The sequence below is a fragment of the Gavialis gangeticus genome, unplaced genomic scaffold (genome assembly GCF_001723915.1).
Source record: "Gavialis gangeticus isolate Ggan-Ray unplaced genomic scaffold, GavGan_comp1, whole genome shotgun sequence".
NCBI lineage: Eukaryota > Metazoa > Chordata > Crocodylia > Gavialidae > Gavialis > Gavialis gangeticus.
In genome coordinates, this window is record NW_017729029.1 from 4,852,033 (window position 1) to 4,875,512 (window position 23,480).

General features: G+C 42.2%; 1 protein-coding gene across 3 annotated transcripts in view; it reads left to right on the forward strand.

Annotated features, from left to right (window-relative positions):
* Positions 1 to 23,480, forward strand: part of LPAR4 (lysophosphatidic acid receptor 4) — an 84,262-nt gene that overhangs the window by 39,344 nt on the left and 21,438 nt on the right. The window contains exon 1 of one of the 3 annotated variants that reach the window (XM_019521139.1): positions 14,117 to 14,751. The exons of 1 other annotated variant lie outside the window; for it this stretch is intronic. The gene's annotated coding sequence lies outside the window, so the exon portion shown is untranslated. Of the gene's footprint in view, positions 1 to 14,116; positions 14,752 to 23,480 lie in introns of those variants that run through there. One more of the 3 variants, XM_019521140.1, reaches the window with a different exon arrangement.

Here is a 23,480-nt window from a genome sequence, read left to right on the forward strand (position 1 = left end):
AAAAAAAAAAAAAAGAGAGATGGCATCCCTCCAATGCCACAACAGCAAACCTATGGCTCCTGCTCCTCCACCAACACTGCCCAGGGAGAAGTACTGGCTAGTTATTTGTCCATCCCCCAATATGGGAAACTTCCCAGATACATCAGAATTAGGAAAGAAGGAAGGAAAAGTTTTAAGATATGTTCTATCAGGAAATAAGGGAAGCCAAAGGTCATCCAGGTTCAGAAAGGAAGAGAGCAGGCAAGAAGGGCTATACCACAGATTAGGAGAACAGGGATGGAAGCCATGCCAATAGAGTGAGGACTCGGAGACCTGATTCCTGGTATTCTAGAGGTCAGCCCAAGAGGACAGCACCAATGCTGTCGATCCAGCAAACAGAAGGCTAAACAAGAATGGCTGCCCAGTTTGTGGTGTTTGCTCCCCCCAAAACAGGTATGTTATCCACTTAAGAACAGCTGATTTGTACTGATACTAGCATTGCTGTCCCTAATGATGGAACTCTGATCAGAGTAGGCTTTCCCTCCATAATGTACTGCCGTTCAAAGTCCCTCCTATCTCAGAAAGGAAAACAGTATTTTACAACCCATCTTTTTTATTCAGACATTTTTATGGTTTTGGTGGTTGGGCTTGATGCCTTCTTTTTATATCAAATACTGCCAATATAGCACTTGCCTCATCTAAAATAAATACTTGTAAATACTGGAGACCTAACATCCTTATTCATAGTGAGTAGCATTTTTTTAGTCTAATGGACTTCAGTGGGAATACTTGCAGGGAATGCCACTACTTAACATCCTAGCTGTATGTTTGAGGCAAGAGGGAGAAAGCAAGGAAAAGGAAGTTTGGATAGCAAACAAACTCATTAATTTGAACAAAACTCTCACTCGCATCAACCTTCCCAGTGACAGCAAGCACGACTAGAAATGGATGTTCAGCACAGCAAGTATTTCTAGTAAGTGGTGCTCACTGTTCCACAGCCATTTGGCTGCAGCTAAGCTGTATGCAGATATGAAATGCTGAGTACATCTACAATCCTTTAACCCATTTCTGTGATCGTATCCAGTGGCAGGGATATCACACCATCTGTAATGTGTTCACAACTTTTCCTTAAGCCACCGGATACGTTAAATCTGTTTCAAGATGGTTTGCACGAGATGCCAGATCTGATAACCACAAACTGATGGAAAAATCACAAAACCATGTGATTGTGGATCCACCTTAAATTCCGAACGGCTTTGTTGAATAGCTAGTCCTGTCTTAACGAAAGACTTGTCAAGCTAAATTTTGACCAATGCGCTTCTTCTGATATGTGGTGAGCTGCTTGCCACTGTCTCCCAACTGACATAAATGTATTGCTAGTGTGTGTGAACCCTGCCGCAGTTATTAATGACTTCTCTCCATGTGGCTCTATTAAAGGGAAATCTGTTTCACTTTCCAGAAACCATCTGTTAAAGGGTAGAGTGACAACCATAACATTTCTTAAATAAATACTTCAAGCTTTACTCTAGGCCTGAATTCTGAAATATTAACTGGGTGCTTTCGGATTCATTTTATGTTTAAAGCTGAAGTTCCATTTGTTATCAAGTATCTGCTCAGAGGCCATCATACTTTTGGAGGAAGCTACAGCTAGGAAAAAAACGTGGGGACCTGGCAGCTTTTTCAGGGAGTGTTTTGTGAGTTGTGATGTACAGCTTAGCCTCATGCTTCCTTTTGGAAGGGTCTCAATATTAGACAGGCCACAGTTCAGCAGAGAACATGCCATCTCAAGGGAGTACAGCTTTAGAGTTACCAGATTGAATACTAATGCTTTTCACTTTTAGAAGAGAGCCATCTTTTGTCACACTATGTGATGCACTTTCATCAAATAGGGAGAGGCCTTCTCTTGCTGTAAGGAAAAATCTGATATTTTCAACTAACATTTAGCCTCACTAAATCACTGGAAACAGCTTAAGAATATGAGGTAGCAAGCCATCCTTATACCAGAGCATCTGGTGTTTATTTTATGTTATTTTGGCACAGAGACAAATGGCATTTTATATGATTATGCACGCTGCATACAATGTAATGGTCCAGGGCAAAGTGTACAGAATGTGACAAACATTAATGACAGCAGGGGTCACACTAAGCATATGCAATAGGCTGAGAGAGGGGGCAACAGAGGGATTTTGAGTGAACTGGTTGGGGCCCCATTTGGTGATGTTTGCCAAACGTTTAAAGCTGGTGAAGAAACAGGAATCACTGGAAATGGGAAAAAAGGAACAGCTCAACTGTGGGAATGAAGAGGAAGTCAAAATGTATCCAATGTAGTGACTTGAAAAAGAGTTGGTGCTGAGGGGGACTTATAGTTTCATAGTTTCTAGGGTCGGAAGAGACCTGAGCAGATCATCTAGTCCGACCCCCTGCCATGGCAGGAAAGAGTACTGGGGTCAAACTTCACTCCAGGGGTACTACTTTATATCTTATTCAGATGTGTTCCACTAACCTATCTTTGTGGTAGGTTACCATCAGTATGTTTGCCTAAAATGGGCCATGTGTTTTATAGTCATGCTCATTGTTGGCTGCATTTAATCAGCTTCATAGTTGATTTCCATTATTGAGCACATGATGCTTCTGACATCAGTTTAACAATAGTGTATTTAATGAGGTTTCCTTGTATGTGAATGTAAGATGAAGAGCTTCTCCCCACCACTCCTCCTGTGCTGATGGGGGAGGGAGGAGGTAGGGAACCTCGCCTTGTATGCAAGTAAATATGGTATTTTGTTAGTTTTTAGTTTCTGGATTAAATAGACTTTAAACAAGGGAGGATTGTGGAGCACTGGGAAGATCAAGGACAGAAAAGGAGTTTCTGAGTGCATTTACTTTATGCTGAAAGGAAAAGAAAACATGATCCACATACTTCTAGTACTTTGAACCCATCTGAAAAAAAAGTCAGTGCCAAAATATTCTCCAAGGTTAGAAAAGAGTTCAAGTCTAATTCCTTTTCTCAGAATATAATGGAAGATATGCATAGTATACCAGCCTTCTCTCAAGGTAGAAGATCAGGCCTTTCTCTACAGACTCATGAAAATTAAGATATCCTTTACTAGTTACTGCTTGCTTAACAGATTTACTTGCAGATGGGAAGAAGTCATTTTCTCCCCAATTACAAAAATGTGATTTGTCATTGTAGGTCCTGGCAAACCAAGTCATGGACCTTTTTCTGAAAACATTATTTAGTCCAATAATGAGCTTCAAGCTTACTTTTATTTACTGTTAACTCATCAGGCTCTCTCCTTATCCACATTAGACTCTTCTCTCCAATTGTGTAAGAATGGTAATCTACTCTTTTTTTGTGTGTGTATGCAGATATTTTTATGATCATCAGATAAAAGGAGGCTTAATACAATTATTTGCCAACAGAGCAGCCTTTTGGAAAACTGCATTGTTCTAGAGAGATTTCTTCCAGAAAAAGCATTTTTCAACCAACAGAACTGATATTTCAGTACCAAAATGGGCTCTCTGTGTCACAAAAGTTAAGCTATGTATTAAGTTGCATACTCTATGCAACTTCCACTGAACCTCTTAAACCTTTGGAGCATGAACAGTTAAAGCTAAAACTGGCTGAATTTGTGTGGTACTTTATGAAAAGTTTAATTTAATCAGATTGATGCAATGTAAAGGGATTTTCAAGAATAAAGAAGTTAAGTAGAGATGTAACCTCAAATTGAATAATGACCTGTAATTATGCATCTTTTTATGCAAAGTATAAAACCTGTCAAGGTTAGCTTTGTTAAAATACTCTTTGATGGAACCCTTACCTATATGCTATAAGGTCCTGAACCAGGTGTGAGGAGAACAAGCACATCTCTTCACCAGTGCTTCATTAGGGTGTCTGTCATGCTCTCCTATTACTTTAAAAAAATGTGGGATTCTACGTACTCTGAGATTATGAAGCCCTGACCATTAAGAAATGTTGGAGACAACAGTCCTGCCTGGCTTAGAGTTTTCAAGATAGCGGAAATATTTCATATTTCTTCCTTTGTTGGATTTTGTTTTTAACAAGTCTTGTATTAGCACTAACATACTGATTCTTAAGACACTGTCACACCTGGTGAAACTAGGCACCTGGTATAACCTTATTGATACAGTTCCCAATATACATGATAGCAGCAAATTCTGATCTCTGGCTGCATCTCTGTAGCTCAACAACTCGCATTTCCCTGACACTTAGCTAATACAATCCAGATGGCAGGAGGAGGTTGGTGGGTGTTATGTATCAATAGTGCATCAGTCCCCTGCATTTTGTGGTGAGAGCTGAAATCCCACAAGTGATGTAAACTCATGGAATGCAAAATGGGAAGCAACACTTCATGATTTTGAGGGAAGCAGCTGCCCTCTAGAGGGAGACAGGAGTGGGATTAGCAAGGATTCCTTGCTACACATCTGAAGGCAAAACACAGGTTTCTCCTTAAGAGAAGTGACTACCCTAGAAACTGATGGCTTCCAACTGTTCTAATCCATCTCAGAGATACAGAGGGTCCTTGAGAGGGAACAATGCAAAGGACATTTAAAACAATGTATGGTATTCCTTCCCCTGTTTTCTATGATCTCCAGAATCTGATTATCTGGAAGATGTAGAAGAAAACGGCTAACTAAATCTTGGAGTCGGTTCACTTCTTAAGAAGCGTCTACATCTGTTTATAGAAATATGTATCTGCATGCATGTGTGCATAGGGGATTGGGCAGGGCAAGGCTGTGTTCCTACTAGCACCAGTGCTACTCTGAGTCAATGGAAAATACACCGGGGATCCTATCTGCCTACCCATCATTCACAATACTCTCCAGAGTGTATTTTCCACAGCTTTGTTTCATTTTAAATTATTCAAGCCGTGGAAACTTTTGCCATTCAGTCAGAGAAACTATATGAAACCCTAATAGTTCTCATTGTTAGAAAATGTTTCCTCATATTCAGCTCCTTTTTCCTTGTATTCATCTCCAGCAGAACTGTAATCTACTTCATGGTTACACCTTTGATTTTCTTAGATGCTCCAGCCTCTTTCAGGGTTCAAAATACAGGGGGGCTTGGAGGGGGCTCAGCCCTCCCATAAGAGACGAGAGCCCCCAGCCTGCCCTGCACCTTTCAAGCAGCTCAGGCAGCAGTGGTGGCAGCTCCTTCCGGCTTCTGGCTGCCACCACCACAGACCCCTCCAAGGGTTGGAGTGTAATGCGAATCCTGGACTCTTTCATACTCCAATTTTACACTACCATGTTCTTCAGCCTTTTATACTCAGAATTAGTACAGGTTTCCCTTGCTTTATGTGGGTTCTGTATGTGCAAATTTGTTCTTATGCAATGACGCTTTTTATACCGAAAATTCATTATATGCGAGGTAAATTCACTCTTATGCGATCGGTATGGTGAAAGTCCACAGTCTTCTTCTTTGTGTGGTGCATTGTGGGAGTGATGCACACCAAAATATAGTCTCCTGTATGGATCTGTGCTCGTTCGTTGTCTGCGATATGCATTCTGTAGTTGCCATCCCCATTATGATAGTGCCCTGTTCTTGTGTGCACTGTCTGCTGTTGGTGAGTACCAAAATTGTCTTGTAAAAGTGGTAGAAATGGGTCTGGGGTCAGTACAGTCGAGGTCTTGGAATGTATCCTTATTTGTTACATTGTAAAGTGGGTTCCCTTGATGTGAATTCCAGTTATGCACCATTTTCCAGGAATGCAAGTACAGCATAAAGGGAGGGAAAACTGTATTGCTGAAACCCAATATCCATGTATGTCTGCACTGTAAGAATCTAGCCATGAAAGATGCATACCCCTGGCGGCTGGGGGGCACGGCTGTGCTGGCAGCAGTGGGAGTGCGGTGGCGGCAAGTGCGGAGCTCCTACAGACACTGCCGGCACTGTCAGTGGTGGGGAGAGGCGCGGGTGGTGAGCGCCGACCAGGGGTCAGCGACCACCTGCAGGTGCTGCCAGCAGTGGTGGCAGCGGCCAGCAGCGATCATGGACCGCCTGCAAACCCTGCTGGCAGTGCTGGCCGTGAGGTGGAAAGTGGCAACTGCCCACAGGCGTTGCCAAGAGTGTCAGTGACGCCTTTTTGGAGGGGGTACACCGCTACACTCGGGATGCACATGCACCCTCTATGCATTGCCCCTGAATCTAGCCATTGGTACTGTGGGCTGAATTCAAAACAACTCTTGTTTATGTGATCCATGCTTCCCTGCCAGCCTGTTTACCAGCTGTTCGGTGCTGATGGTTTTGTTCTTTTCTATTTGTAAGTACTTTTGATCATTTATTTTTCACCAAAATTCTTACAAGTATTTGGCAAAACCCAGCATACTTCAGTGGCATGGCAGATCCAAGATTGTGGCCATTATCTCTTTGTGGGGTGGAGTGCAAGCACAGTAGAAGAGAGCTCATTGCACATATGCCAGTGAGCTGTTGGCAACTCGTGCCAGAGCTCTGCATGTGCCGTGAGCTATGAGCTCACCCACGTGGGGGGCTACACAAAACCATTGCTTTCAAGCAGCTCTGGAGCCTGCTTCTGTTTGCTCTTTCCCTCCCTCACTGAATTCAGCAGCAGGGAAAGGAGGAGACCAGATGAGCAACAGGAAGTTTCAGGAGCTGAGTGAAAGCAGGGTTGCTTGTCCTGACTGCTCCTACCTTCCTTTCCCCTACTGCTGAATTCAGCAGGAGGGAGCAGGGGAAAGGGGAGGTGAGAGCAAAGAGCAGCAGGCTGCTTGAAAGTAGGGGCTCTGGGCAGAGCTCTGTGCTTGCAGCAGTGAGCTCAGAGTGTTTGCAGCACACACAGAGCTCCCAGCATGTGCTGCGTTGAAGTCCTGGTGAGCTAGTGCACATGCAGGACATAGTCAAAGAGCAGCTGCAACTGCACCAGGCTTAGATACACCCTGGTTTAGCAGGTTCCTGTAAGCGGCCAACATTTACCCACAGTTACTGCAAAGTGCTGTGTGACCTTTTATCCTAAGCTGAAAGTCATACAGTACGGTAATACTGACATCCATCCTACGACAGTTCACCAAACAGCCAGATTATGCATGGTTTGGTCCTACCAATATGCTCCAAGAGGCTTGGATGAGATAGATTAGTAAATCTGTTCATAACTAGAATACAGGTGGCCTTTCAATCTTTCTGAAATCCTGCTATTTGATAATGTTACCTGGGTTGCCCTAGACAGCTGTAATCAAAAGAAGAGCAAGAACCTCCACTTCTCTTTGGAGAGAAGTTATACGTGTTAGGCAATCCTCCTTCAGTACAACAAAAGTAATAGTGACCATTAAAAAATCAATCAACTTTTCAAGCTTTTAAAGACAAGCAAAGAGCTTTGGAAGAAAACACCTGCTCCGTTTTCCTGAGGATAATATTTCTCTGTAACTGGTGCCTCCTGTCAAAACAATGGTATACATTACCATGTGTTTATTAAAGTAGAAACTCTGAATCACACAGAGCTGGAATATATACAGAATAGCCCCTTTCAAATGCATAGAATGAATCAACCCACCAGATCCCTTATCCAAATTAGGGCACAGTGCTTTTCTGTTTTGGCTTTTGACCTAATTTTTTATGAACAAGTAGTAAGTACAATACTGTACTTGCCTACAGTAATTTTTCAGAGCTAAACCACTCATGGATATAGTTTTTGAAGTGAGTTGAAATCATATGCTAGATTTGGTTATGAAAAATTGGAAACTACTCCAAGCTAAAGGGAAAAGTGACTTGTAAGTGAGCTGTGAACTCCTAAAATGAATCAGACCTTAGTGGAGGATTAAAAAAAACCAGTGACTTTGAAACTGTTGAGATACATTTGGAGGAGTACAGTTAAATCACTGTGAGACATGGAAAGCAAGACCAGGCAGATGCCACAACACACAGAGAAGACACTGTCCAAAAGACTGGTCTGTTCTTAGCTTAAGGGTGATGCCACAGGGTAGCCAGAATCAAAGATTTAGGAAAAAATAGCCTTGGTACACATTCAAAATGAGGTGTTGTGTATTCTGTGTGATCTAGAAAGCTGTGTAGCTGGGTGTTTTCTTTCATATAACTGAATTAATTCACTGTAGCGTAATGCACTGTACCCATTAAATGAATGATCTGCTGTCTTCATTCTCAGCTAATCACACCTAATACAAATAGGACCTTAAGCTTGGTCTGAATGGAAACAATTGCTATTTTGATTGCTTGAGTCAGAAAAAACATTTTAGTTCAATTGTCTAATCCAGTGCCTAGTGCAGTGACTCTCTTAACCAAGGGGATGTGGGGAACTCTAGTATGTGGGGAACCCTGTGGGCCAGGACCCTGCATATGCAGGGCAGTGCGGAGTCTGATCCTGGCATGCGGGGCTGGGTGGGGGTGCCACGAGGTTTTGGACCCCAATTGTAGCATGTGGGGTCAGTGGAGGTTGTGCGGAGCCTCAGGGTGCTGATCCCAATGCATGGGACCAGACAGAGGTAGCACAAGGCCTGATCCTCGCATGTGAGGCCAGGTGAAAGCAGTGTGGGACTTTGGGGCCCCAATTCTTGTGCGTGGGGTTGGGTGGAGCCAGCCCAATTCTTGTGCGTGGGGTTGGGGGGACCCTGGGGCATGCATACCAGCATGTGGAGCCCCAGGGCCCTGATCCCAGCATTTGGGAGCAGGTAGGGATAGCATAGGGCCTGGGAACCTGATCCAAGCATGCAGACCAGCCCTGTCCCATTCATCTGGCCCAAGTGCCAGGATATTGAGCACCACTGCCCTAAACTTATTATGGATTATCTGCACAGGACATCAGACAAGATCTAGTCTGGCAGGCCTTGTGCATACAAACTCTCAGTGAACCCAAAGAGAACATTTAGGTTCCACAGGGATGGTAGAATTGGTCACTAAATTGGCACAATTTGTAGATTTTCCTAAAAAGAAGGTTAGGTTTGAACAAACATTTAGAGAAAAAATATCCTCTTGTTTTACCAGTAGAAAACCCTGCTGGTCAGAGAAGTAGAGGAACATTTAGTACTGCCAAAAAAACAACGCATATACAATTCTTAAATGAAGTCATTTTAAAGTTACAGGAAAGCTAAATCGATCCAACTATAAACATGTATTTCATGTTGATTACTCCTATTACCGTCCTTCCACATACATCTACACGCATAAACACACACCTTCTATAGGCTGAAACTAACTGCTCAGTTTAAGTATATTATAAACTTCTAAATGAGGATCTAAAATGGAAACGATGACAAGCCATTAAGTATTGCAGCCATGGCGAAAACTGCCCAGATACCTGCCATTAATTTTATTTTCACCTCAGGAAATCTAAATAAAATATTTTGCTTAAAATCTGGTCAAGATGAGTTGAAGCATTTTGTTGGTAAGCCAAAAGCAGAATGTTTCTATTTTGGTCAGCTGCACTTTCATGGCTCTTCATCTCGTCTCCTGAAGGGCTTCTGGGGAACTATAATTTAAGTGCCTCAGGTCTTCATCGACTCTAGGGTCAGCTGGACTTCATCTTCAATGTCATGACACTGCCCACTGCAGCTAGAGATTTCTGTTTGGCCTGAGTTTTAGAAACATGAGGACACAACGAGTTGCATTTTGGATGGCATGTGCAGTAGATATCACCATGATATATACTACATATACTATACATAGCCATGGATTATTACAGTATTTCCTATCACAGTGGAATTCACAAGCTTGGACTGGCAAGACAGAGCAAATCTAATGACCTGTATTACAAACAAGGAAGGATATATTATCCTCAATGAGAAGTATCTGACAAGCATCTCCTTCAGAAACAATAATGCCACACTGAGGGATTGATGGACTTTGGCACATTCTGTGTACCGATCTATATGGCTATACTCTGTTCCTTCACATCCTTCCTTCAGGCTCACTTTGCCCTGATTCTTACCAGTCATCTTTATGATTAAGCTAAACAACTTAGGGGCAGACAGGTAAAACCCGGTTGGACAGAGTCAGTATTTAACAACAAAGCTAAACCAATTCAAGTAGTGAATTAATAACAAGCGTTAGGGGCTGCTGTCACTCCCACTAGTGTATATTCAGTGTGTATTTTCATTGCCGTCTCCTCCACCCTTTGTCCATGGTTTGTCTCCTTCACTTGTAAATGCACCATAAGAGTCTAGCTTTTGTTCTGATTTTACATTTGGCATTTAGCAAAATAGGGTCCCAATTCTGAATGAATCCCTGGGGAGCTACTGAAATACAGATATTTAACAATCTTTTAATATTGATTACAAAAATCATGTGCTAACATGATGACAACAACTCTAGAGGCAACTGGTGTTTTGACTTCTGCTCTTAAGACTTGTGCATGGCTTAGTGCACAGTCAGGGATTATTATCAACTGGGGCCCTCATATGGCAGGATATATGGCAGGTGTGGCAATAGCAAGCAATGACTTGTGCAGTAGCCAGTCACTGAGAGACAAACTACAAATGGTTGGGTCCAAAAACTAGGAAAGGAAATAGAAATCCTTCCTATGACAGGAAGGGAGTCAGAAGCAGTTAGTGTCTAGAATATATTGTAAAGGAATTAAAAATGCAAGATATTTATTCATTATCTTGTACTGGCTCTTTGGAGTGTTTACAAGTACCTGAGGCAGGGACCACATTTTCCTGTGTGCTTAATAGGAACGAGGCATCAGTCCTGATGGAATCAACTGAGTTCTTTGCAACAGGAATAAATGATCATTGGAAACTATGTTCTATTCTTGGATGTAAGATTTGCCTTCAGACACAGGAACAACTCTTCATGAGCCAGTATAAGGGCCGTGCGTGACTCTTAGAAGTTAAACTGTTGACACAATGGATGTGACCCTAGATAGGAACACATCAGGAAAGGAACATATTTGTTTGGCTTCATTGTACAAGCACAAAGTCTGTGTGCTATAAAAAGACGGAGATACTTTTGTTGAAAAATGCTAGGCATCTCCAGTAGCTATGGGTCTCGGGAAGATAACTGTCTAGTTTCCCATATTTTCCAAAGATTAGTGATGTACTGCCAATATTTTAACAAGGAGTGCCCACAAAATTCCACCCTCGCCCAAGTCTGTGATAAACCCTCTGGGATCTGGGTGGGGCCAGGGGGTAAGTTGCTGCAGAAAGAGGTGAGGAACTAGGGAATCTAGTCATTTGTTTTTCCAGTTGAAAGAAAACACTTCCCGTAACTGCAACCAAGGGGGGAAGCAACCAACCTCCCTTTTTTGTTTGGCAAATAAATCTAGCTTAAATGCACTTTGCTGGAAATGTTTATACTGCGTTTCTGAAAAATATACTGAGTGTGTCAATAGGGTAGCACAGCATTCCAGCATGTTTTATCTGAAATGGGAAAGGACGGAAGCAAAACACACGTGTGAATGCATTTGTGAAAAGAACCCGTGACAGAGCCAGGGAGGAGCCTCCCTGGGAACATTTGTGGCAATAGCAAACACTTCTACAGGGAAAGGCTTTCTCTTACAATCCTGTGAGAATCCAGAACGTAGCAACAGATGATGATGAACCTGGAGGTAAATGACCTCAGAGGTTCTTTTAGTTCAGTTTCTGGCCTGATTAAATTCTAGAGGTATCGAAGACAGCAAAGTTGCCATCCTCTGGCTAAGTAATATATGGTAATCAGCATAGTCCGTCTGTCCACCCATCTTCCTTTTCTTACTTTCTTCATTTTTTAAACTTTATCCCATGTTTCTTCATCAAAGGTAACAGGGAAATATTCCAGATTTGACAGAAATATACGGATTCTGAACAGCTCAGCTAGTGACTGGCAGCCAGTGACTTTGTAAATGGGACCCCAAATTCACAAAGGGGTTGCGTATGCTTAGTTTCCTCTGCATTGCCCTTGCAGTACAACCAACTTCAAATTCAACATTTATTCCCTTAAAAATGATCAGAAAGACTTCACACTCAAATGTTATGACTAGTTAACTTCTTCCGGTGACATTCAAATCCCTGCCTAAGAATGGTCTGTCGTACTATTATTATTTTTTGGACAAAGAACGAATTAAACTCCACAATGGAATCAAGGGAAAAAAGACATAACAAGGCTGGAATTAACTTATTCATATTGGTTTCCAGGACAGGAAGACACATTTTACTCTGCTTGTGCCCTTCATCCTTTCATCCCATTAAACAGCTGCATGGTGGTTGCACAGAGCTCCCAGCATAGCACCACATTGATCTATGTGGAAGGATGACTTGCTCTGGTCTGGGACAGTGGACTTTGGCTCTGGAGCCCCTCCCCACTCTGATGCTCATAATCAAGGCCAGATCCAGAGAGGGTGGCACGGCTGCACCCTCCCTCGTCCCCTTTCAGAATGGACCACACCTCGGGAACTAACTTCTGAGAGCTGTGCTGTAAGTTACAGCTTCTGCTATTGCCTCAGCCATATATTTACATCTCACCTATATTCTCATTTACCTTTAAATACCAGCTAAGAAAGGGGGAATGCGTCCATTTTCACTTAACAGCTAGAACAGGGGTCAGCAAGGTTTTTTGGCTGGAGTGCCAAAAACACCCCAACCTTGACCCATGCCTTGTCTTGGTATGGCAGGGGCAGGTGGAGAGGGAGCTGCAAGGAGCCCAATCCTCATTGCTGGCAGTGGGTGCACGTGTGCCTCTGGGTGGACGGCTGGAGAGGGGCCAGGGCTGTGCTTTCCCAGCTCCTTTCCCACCATTCACCCTGAGGCATACATGCAGCTGCTGCCATGGAGCTGGTGCCGGGGCTCCAGACCCTACTGCAGTTGTTTGCAGCCTCCTGGCTGTCTGCCACAGCTTGACTGGGTTTTGGGCAGCTGCTGCCAGCCATGGAGCCTGGGCTGTTCGCAGGAGGGCTTGCAGCCTTCCTGCTACCTGCTGCAAGCAGCCTGGGCTCCACGGCCAGCCGCAGCTGCCCAGAACCTGAGCCGGCTGCAGCACGCCAAGCAAAATGGCCTCATGCCATGCTCTGGTATACATGCCAGGGGTTGCCAACCCCTTCCTAGAAGCATTTGCAGGTTCATCAAATCTATGTAGACCTTTTTATGTTGTAATAGGACACCAAGTGAATCCTCTGAGGGTGAAATACATCTGTCTTCAAGGCAAAAAGTACTACCTTAAAGTTTGTGTCTGAGAGAGTTAAAGCTGCTATAGATGAGATTCAGGAAGTTATTTGAGTCAACTGGATAAAAGCCCATGGCAGCTGGGCATGGTGAAGTGACACACAGTCTGCAGGCGCAAGACAGAATGCTGTTTTTCGCTGTGCTGTATCACCGGCCACTGGTCCAAGAAAAAGTCCAAGAAAAAGTATTAGCTCCAGCTTCACAATGAGTTGTTTACTGGCCTCAGCCATGAGAGCAGCCAAAAAACAGCTGAAAAGGAGAACAAATAGGATGAAAGGAGAGCATGCTAGCAAACTGAGGATCCCAACCTAAGGGAGCTGGGGAAGGCTGGAAAAAAGAAAAAAAAAGACTGACCTCTCCCTGCCATAAGCAAGCAAAGCTGAATAATTTTGGCTACCAACATTGCTTTCCTGCAGGCAGAAGACACCCAGGCCTTTCTTAACTGAAAGGCTAGTGCTGAAGGTAAGAGGAAGAAATAAAACTTCTAGTTAGTGGCAAAGTTTGGAAACTGATTTACTAAAAGCAGTCAGATTTAGCAGACTGGGCTTTACAGACAAGAGAAATGCTACTTCTCTGGCAGATAGCATGAATCCCAAATAAGTATAAAACCTGTATTATGAAGGGTTTCAGAGGCAATTTCATCCTTTCAAAGCTAATTTCATGAGAGCAAATGTCTAAAGCACTGTAGGATCCTTCTAGGGGCCAACTGCCTGGGTGGGATAAAGTTAGACAGGCAAGACATTCTTCATCAGGTCACTGATTAAAACATAAGGTGTTTTAACTCACATTTATCTGATCCTTTGCAAATAAAATAAAAGATGAGCAGTCAGTTTAGGAGGATGTTCTATATTCTCTCTAGGAAGAATAATTTTGCAGCTGTTGTGTGCTTTTTTGATGCCTCGCTGCTCTCTAAAGCTCTCATCATCACCTGTCTCTTTTTCTTTTCTTTCTCTCTCCTTTTCTTTGTTTTAATTGGGGAAAAATAATTGTTATGGTGAAAGAAAATCTGAGCATTTAGGCACAGGCTTCCTCCTGCCCATTAGAATTCCCAGACTAAAGGAACACTCTGCTACAGCACTCTCACAGGGGCTGTGTCTGCCAACTAATTGCTCAGGAAATAAGCTGTATCCATTGTCAAGCTGTACTTAAAGCTGCCAATTCTTAACTGTGAAAGCTGCTTTTCCTGGGCTGTTAAAGGAAAAGTATAACCAGCCTATAAGGATTGGTGACTAAGGGGGCGATGAAGAGAGGGACTGGGCGGGATCACAGCTACTAATAATACCTCCTCACCCAATGAAAAGCATTTCCTATTGAGACCCCCAACTATTCCCCCTGCCCACAGATCCTGCACAGACATTGGGCCCATTCTTGTGTCCTGTTTCCTTAAGACATGATGGCTGCAACATTCAGCAGTTTTTTCTCTCTCCTAACAAAGGAAGAGAGATAAGTGCTGGCAGCCTCGCGTGCTGAGGATGACCGACAATCGGTAAAAGGCTAAAGCAAGCAGGTTTTTCCAGATGGGAATAAACACAACTTCAGCAGAAAAGAAATTGGAGAAATATGTGGACTGTCACAGAGAAGAATCTATGCTAAATCTGCTACTTACCTAGCTGCCTGCAGGCATGATCTCTCAGCTAAACCTGAAGCTGGTGGGTAAGTTTTTATTTTACTTATTGACTGAATGACTGCATACAACTCTTGAGATTTAAATGTTACTTCTGAATATATTAATGTTCTCTAAAACCCGCTGGATCAGCCAGATCCTTGATAAAAGTCTCTTGGAGTCAGTAATATTATTTCTCCAGGAATTAATCTAACCCATTAGGTGTGAATTGTGGAAGATTTCAGCACTGATTTAGCAGTGCTTTTATCTGGGGGAAGGCCCAGGCACTAATATTGTGTCAATGAAAGGAAGGATAAGTTTCTCACACTGATGCAGCAAGGTCCAGTGAAAAGATGATCTCCATGTTTTTGGAATGCAATTACTTTGCAGAGCAATTTACACTAGGAATTACTGCAAGGCAAATCACTGTAATTCACACTTTATCTAACATCAATCAGAATGACAAGGACTTTTCTGTCATGGTTGTGCTTAATCGGCTTGTTTTGGATTTTCTTAATTACTCCCTTGTCTAAAATGCCTTTTACATTTCAAATTCAATGTCTTTGTGGTATTGCTTTATTTAGGTGCAACAAGACAGCTGTATGTTAAAATTATAGGCTCTCTCAGTGTGCAAAGTTAGCTCTGTGCATTGCAGAAAATCATAAAATTAAGCTGGGGCGCACATCTTGGTGGGAACATCTCCCTACAAGCCATATTTTACAACTTAAGTATAAAAAAGCTTTATCTTTCTTAAATTGCAAAGATCTTTTTTATTTAAATTACATTATACAACTGGCACTACCCTGTAGCTAAATTCTGCTTCTTTTAAAACTAATTACAAGACCCCATAAAAAGAGGGACTTGCCTATAAGTATATATTAAAACTGTTTTCAGCTATAACATGAATTAAGATGCTTTCCATTATTATTTTAACATGTAAGCTTTTGAGAGAGAAGTTGCAGACTATGGATTTTCATTGCATCTAGGAGGAAGCTTTGCTGCACAGATTCATTTCAATAATCCTGCTATGTCTTTGTGTAAGAGAAATTGTATAATTTATTAATACTCCAGTAAATTAACAGAATAGTTGGTAAAACTGAGAGGATGGGAAGTGCAAAGTTCAAAGCCTGACAAGACTAACCCTACAATATTTCTTCATCTTCCTTCTTTTAATAGTATTACGAAAGCCAAAACAAACCAAGCAGGAAGCTAACTTTACTGTTCTGGTGAGTTCAAAGCTTATTGAGTTAAAATGAAAAGTCCTAAAAAATGTGGATGGAGGAGGGAGAGCACTCAGTGTATATTTCATTTTACTCCTCAGGGACTAAAAAGGAGACTTCTCCTGGTTAAGGTTAGGTCACTTGATGAAACTGGTGTCTGCTAAATTCTGGAGGGAGAAGTTCAGCTCAGAGAGAGGCAGACAAAACAAGACCAAACCTCAATGCAATTACCTACTCACTTTCATTTCAGAACCCTCATCTTTACAAGGACATTTAAAAACAAGTGCATCATCCAACTCTCTCTCCCATCCTATCTTCTGGCAGAAGCAAATAATGTTAACAGTTACTAAGTTTTGCAGATCACAAGCAGGAAAGATGCAGCTCCAACAGTAAGAGAAGTACTTTCTTCCTTGAGGCAATTGCTTCACCATTAGAACAGAAGACTAGATGATGGAAACCCATATTCTTATTCCGCTTCACCCACTTGGGTAGTCCTTATTGTAGAATTAGCTCTGCCTCTTTTTGGGCAGTTGCCTTGAAATCTCCACACCATGCACAAAAACTTCACCTGAGTGAAGTGATTCTGTCAACTGGGAATGCAGGATAGAGCCCTTTGTAGGCTAAAATACTTGAGTGCTGATAGTCCTTCAGTGCCTTCCCACAGTCCCCCAACAGGAAGACACTGGCAAATTATTGCTTTACTGACTCGTAAAGAAATGTCCTAGCACACCAGGCAGGTGTGAACAAGGTACACCAAATGAATGAGGTACCAATGATAACACAGTAAAGTGAGCACAGCTTTGCAATGTGGCTGCTCACACCTAAAGTAGGTTAGGTTGAATGCCAATCACCTGGGCTGACTCTAGCCCTTACCCACTGTGCCTGGGACTATTCAGTTTGGGTCTTAGCCCATCTTCCCTAGAGTACATGGCAAAGATCCCAGACTTGAAGTGCCTAAGTTCTCAATTAGTTTCTTTGTTGGAAAACTGAAGAAAACCTTAATTACCAATCTGTCATCTCTTTTGAGGACAGATAGTTGGGTTGATAACTGTTTGCAAATGTCAATGTGTTGAGTGCTATAACATTGCTATGTATTTTTTTTAAATACTCAAGTCTAGGATCTCTTCAGTCAATTAACTTATGCTGTTAAATGTTTTATATACATTCTTTATGAATGTACTTGTGTACACATACTTTAGTACCTGTTATGATTTATCTGTGCTTGTTAGAGTTCAGCAAAATGTGCAACCCAGGTAGAAAAATTTCAACTCTGTTACCTATTGAATATATAGACCAGTTTAGCAGGGAATTAGACTCATCAGAGGGTGCTCACTGGTGTCCAGGGTATATGAGGAGAGTGGGGCAGGAGGGGTCTACCAGTTTGCTCCCTGATGGTTTCTATGTGTCACTGTGTAGAGGCACAAATAACATTCTGTTGAACAAGCCAGGTCTGGGGCTGAATAGGTATGAAGCCTGAAATATCCATCTGCTCCCAATGGAGCCTTTTCAGGTCAAGTGCATGTATAAACTTGTTTTGCTGCCACTGCCCATGCTGTGCCTCTTCCATAAATAAGAATATGAGTTTCGCCTTTGGGAACATAAACCCACCACTCTTCACAAAACCAGAATTCGCTTACTGGAAACGGAAGTTATTTATTCCCAAGAGCTGACAGAGGTGGTACGCAATTGCTTCAACATACACCACCTTCTGCCTTTAGTGTCAAAGATCAGACTAGTCGCATTTAACCTTTTTACCCTTAGCTAAGGGTAAGATACCATTTTACCAACCCACAGGTAACCCCAGTACAAGAGAGTTTTCTTGTCAAGAGAGTTGCCATTGTTTGGTTTCTGTACAAAATACAAAGTCTCTTTATCTTGGTAGGTTTGAGCAACTGAATTTGGACAGTGTTTGTCAGTCATCGAGACTTTATACATGTATAAAAGCTGCATAATAGCTTGCTTTCTGTGTTGTATCTTAAAGTACAAAGTTTCTTATAGATTCATAGATGTTAGGGTAAGAAGGGATCTCGGTAGGCCATTCTGTGTATTTTAATGAGTGATGTATGTCCACAGATGAAGAGTGACACCTAAAATCTTCTAGCATATTTTCAGTTTAACTTTGGAATATGTCGCTCATGTGCTTCTTGCACAGGATGCAGTTTTATGTTGGAATTAAGACTTATCCTGTTACTCAGAAACAAGTACACTTCTCAAACTATTGTGCGATTTATTTCCCCCCCCCCCAATTTTATAATGTCACTCATGTAAATATGATACCTAGAAACCTAATTATAAAATGATATTACACAGTATTTCTGGATCACTATTTTCATACTGTAAAATCATTTTTGGTTTATTCTCATATATAATAATTTTACTTTGTAAAGTTTACTGTTGGGGAAAAAAAATGTCAGAGCTGTGTGCTTGTTAATTTACATCAGTATTTTTCTCTTACGTGGGTTCATTATGTTTTGCCTAATAAATTGAGCTCTTCATGCATTAGAAACGCTGCGTAGGAATAAGGTATTTTCCCAAGAGAGAGGGTAAAGGTTATGCTATGAAAACACAAAACGTGCCTTCAGCTCAGTGAATGTCTATTTTTACAGGGGCATATACAATGTACAGGGTATTTCTAAGGCCTAGACCATGTGATTCTCTACAACTCCACAGGGGCATTGAACATATTCAACCCTCACATGGCAAATCCTCAACAAACCCTCTATTCCAGTAAATGGGGCTATGCCTTTTTATATCGACTACCAGATCTGGTCCATAGATTTTACTGTGAGCAGTGGGTACGGTACTCAACACCTTCAGGATCAAGCACTCGGAGAGAATGAAGCTATATTATATCAAATTCATGCACCAGCACAGAGAAGGTTACATATTTTCAAGGGCATGAACACTCTTGTGGCCTTAGAAGTGTGTGTGTGTGTGGGGGGGAGCCTAAAACCAGAACTAGAAAGGAAATCAAACCATAGTCCCTCATCAGAATTATACAATGGCTGAGCCTAAAATACATATTGTTGTTGTTATGATATAGGCGGGGGGAAACCTCATTGAATTATTATGTATAACAAACGTCCTTCATTCAGTATAGATGTAGAAAAGTTTAAGTTTCTCTTTCATAGTAAGATAGTCTAATCAGGGTGACAAATCCATGGTACATGGGCCATAAGTGGAACTGGCAGCCTGTGTGTGGCACACAGCCCAGAGAGCACAGGCAGCACTATGGCAAATAGGACAGGAAGCAGAAAGTAGAGCGGTAGATCAGAAAGGAGCAGGGGATTGGTGTGGACCTTGGGAAGGCAGAGGTTAATTTGTGGCACGCCTGTTAAAAAGTTAGACCTCCACTTATCTAAGCAATAAGAGGTGGTCTCCTAAAGAGACCAAATGTTATTCTGGTCCAGAACTGGGCCACTGGGTGTCATTGGGCTTAGAAAGGTAGGGTTCATTGCTTGATGGAAATATGTGTGTAAGTTGTCAGAACCAACCAGAGAGAAACAGCAAAAAGCCAGACAGATAAACCAGGAAGCACTAGAAACATGGCCCAAAACACCAAGCAAACAGAACATGAGAAGCACTAGAAATAGGGCCCTTACAGAAAGCAGAGGTGGAGCTTTTGGGGCAGAATGCTGTCTGAACAGAGGCTAGGAACTCTGAACAAAGAAGCCTCTCTAGTTTTTCATTCCTACTGCATTCTGTTTGCACATTCTTTGTAAACAGGCAGGATCACATCAAAGAAATACTGAATCTCATCATCAGTTTGTCTTCCTCATAGAAAAGAGAACCTTTTAAAACCTCACATGTTGTTTAGCCACTTGAATAAAAAGTTTAATAGCATTCTTAACTACATCTTTCTGCATCAAACTATTATGTAGTATCTACGTTAGATTTAATTATACCTGTATAAAAACTTCTTCTGGGAAGAGACTTGGGACTATTAAAGCATACGTGCAAAATTGTGGGCTCGGTCTCAGAGATCAGACTGAGGATCCTCCTTTGAAATTTAGGCCCAAAGGGTTGGTTTGCTTTGAAATAACCCAGTAAGACGTATAAATTAATCAGTTTTTTGCAGGCTCACATCATCACTGGACAAATAGATTAGGATATGTTTCAAACACCTACTGAAAGCAGTCCAAACCCTGGAGTGAGTCTGAAGTGATAGGGATGGACAGAAGACCTTTTCAGTGAAGGAGAGAGAGAGAGAGAGAGAAAAAAGGAAGTCTTGCCCCAAGGCTCACCATCTGACATAAGTCAATTTACCATTCTTCTAAGTGAAAAACATTTTAATGAGCTAAATACAAAGCAGATACAGCATGGAGAAGTCACCATGAACAGGAAATGCCTTGTAGCTCTCAAAGGACAGTTAAAGGAGTAAACAACAGTGCTGATCGATACAAGAAGAAACAAAGCTAGATTTTAGGATTGCAGTGGCCCAGGCCAGAGCACATCTCCTTGCTTGGCTGGAGAAGACAGCTTGGACCAAATCTAGCCTACCTACCTGAAAGGGGGGTGGAGGGGAGGGGTTGTGTGGGAGGTGCGAAGCATCCTGGGATGCTGGGGGTGAGTTAACTTGAATCTGGAGGGGATCTGGGACAGAAGTTCAATCAACTGATTTAACCCAAGTCAGTTAAGTCTAATGCTACATCCATCCAGATTTATCTTAAACCAGTTTCAGCCATTTTGAAAGCGGTTTCTGTGCACTGAACTTTTGTTATGTTACAGATTTGAACTGGTTTCTGATCACTTATACCAGTTCATGTGTTATTTCTGTCCCTAGCCCCAGTGAGAATGGTGAGGGGAAAAAAAAAAGGGGGGGCTGGGTCAGGCTACTCCTATCCTTGACTGATTCCAGGCTGCCAGAACCATTTCTTGGGACCCAGGATCATGACAAATACCCAGTTAGTCCCAAGGTTGCCCCAGACTCTACTTTTCTTCAGATGCACTTCCTTTGGGATTTGACACCACTTTTAAAACCAGAGGGTGAAATTCTGACCCTAGTGGACACGTCCTGATGAGTGTGCATGTGCGGTTTGCAGCATCTCAAAGTAGTTTGAGGTGCCACAAGCTGCATGTGGTGCACAGGCATCTGTTTGCTGCACTGCTAATTATCAGTGTGGTGGGTTTTTTTGTTTGTTTTTTTTTTTTGTTTTTTTTTGGACAGTATATATTTTGTGAAAGGGAGCATTTTCTGGTGTGTAGGAAATAGGACAGGAATTCAGCCCATCACTCCAGGCTGTGACACTGAATTGCTCTGTAGCTTTAGCTCTTCTTAACAGCAATTCATTTTGTTAAAACACAGAAAAGAAGAAAACATGTCCGGCTCTTTGGAGTTACAGAAACTTTAAAACAAGACAACTTGAAAGTCATACTTCTAATATCTTCCCTACTGTTGTCAGAGGTAGCAGCTAGGATTACTCTAACTGAAAGAACTTCATCTCTCTTCCTATTTTCAATTACTTTGTACATTTCACAGCACTCTGTTTATAAGCGTCTTTATTGTTTCATTGTGTGGCCCATTAGTCAGCTTCCCGTTTGTAGGGTTTCGTCACACAACGATGGGAGAGACAAAAACACTTAAAGGAAAATATGATTGTAAACCCACAAAAAACAGCAGGGAGAGATGTAGTGCCTGAAGTGACTTTTCTTTCTTTTTTTTTTTAAATTACCAGATTTCAAAGTTTAGTGTCCCTTCAAAAAAGAACAAATGCTATCTTAAATTCCAGCCAGCCCAGGAGTTAATGAATATGGATTCCTGCTATATGACAGGAATCTATATGCCTTTTATAACCATAACCCTGCTAAGTGACAGGGGCCCAAGGAATTCAGATCAATTTCTCCCCATCATTTTTGTATACCTTTTTATACGGCAGCCAGCCTCAAACAGTCGAGAGTCATGAGTTAGACTCTCTGAAATCATAATCTGCTTCCCATACTTGGGCTTTCTGTGCTTTACACAGCTTATAAGCTTGTTGTTTATTCATAACATTTTCAGTCTTTTCTCTGCAACCATGAGAGCTAGAAAATATATTTAAAAAAAAAAAAAGCAAGCTGAAATGGCATTCTAGTCACCAACGTATATGACAAGCCTCATATGAAAAGTCAGAGCCAACTTTATTACATTTTCAAATGCTAGACTGCACTCTTGGAATTGCAGGGGGATGGGTAATTAAGATGTTGTAAGTATATAGATATGCTTAAGGTTGGATTGTTTATCGTTTCATAGTTGTTAGGGACTGGAAGGAACCTTACAGATCATCAGGTCCAGGCCCCCAGCACATAGGCACAAAAGACTGCTGGGGTCAGATAATTCCAGCAAGATGGGCATCAAGGCATTTTTTGAAGATCACCAGGGTGAATGACTGTACCACTTCTGGGGGGATCCTGTTCCAAACCCTTGCCATTTGGCTTGTAAAGAAGCTTTTCCTTATGTCTAGCCTGAAGTGATCTTCAATCAGTTTGTGCCCATTATTTCTGTTCTTCCTCTGGGGGGGCCTCAGTGAATACATGCTTCCCCAAACCCTGATGTATGTCCTGATATACTTATAGGTTGCAACCAAGTCCCCTCTGAGTCTCCTCTTCTCCAGGATGAACAGTCCCAAATCCCTCAGCTTCTCCTCATACAACTTGGTCTCCTGGCCTCTAATCATGCATGTGACCCTCCTCTGGACTCTCTTGAGCTTCTCCACATCCTTCTTGAAGTGCAGCGCCCAAAACTGGATGCAGTACTCCACTTGCAGTCTTACTAAGGCCGAGTAGAGCGGGAGAATGACATCGTTTGCCTTGCTCAAGGTACCTCGGTGGATGCATGCCAGTGTTTGGTTAGCTTTGCTAGCTACAGCATTGCGTTGGTGGCTCATGTTCATTTTGTTGTCAATCATGACACCCAGGTCTCATTCGGTTGTGGTGCTGGCAAGCAGAGCACTGCCGAGCCTGTAAGTGTGTTGTGGGTTATTTCTCCATAGATGGAGTACTTTACAGTTCTCTGTATTTAAATGACATCCGGTTGAGGTCTGTCCACTTCACAAGCCTGTTCAGGACAGCCTGTATTGCCAGTTTGCCTGTGAACATGGCAATGCTCCCCTATAGCTTGGTGTCATCAGTGAACTTTGCTAGATTGCTTGTAATACCTGAATCCAAATTGTTAATGAACATGTTGAAGAGCACTGGTCCAAGTACTGACCCCTGAGGGATGCCGCGGCTCACCCTCCACCAAGATGACTCGGTTCTGTCAATCAGTACCCTTTGGGTCCTACCACAGAGCCAGTTACCTAGTCACTGGACTGTGAAGTAGTCGAGGCCACATTTTCCTAATTTGACCGTAAGGACCTTGTGGGAGACCATGTCAAAGGCCTTTTTGAAATCCAAGTATGACATCAGCCTCATTTTCTCTATCCAGGTGGCAAGTAACCTGACTGTAGACAGAGATGAGGTTGGTCTGGCATGACCTGCCCATGACAGCCATGTTGGCTATCCTACAGAATACTGCCTTCAGTTAGCTTGTGTGTGATAGTTTCTTTGATTTTTTTTTTTTTTTTTTTTTTTTTTCCCCCCCC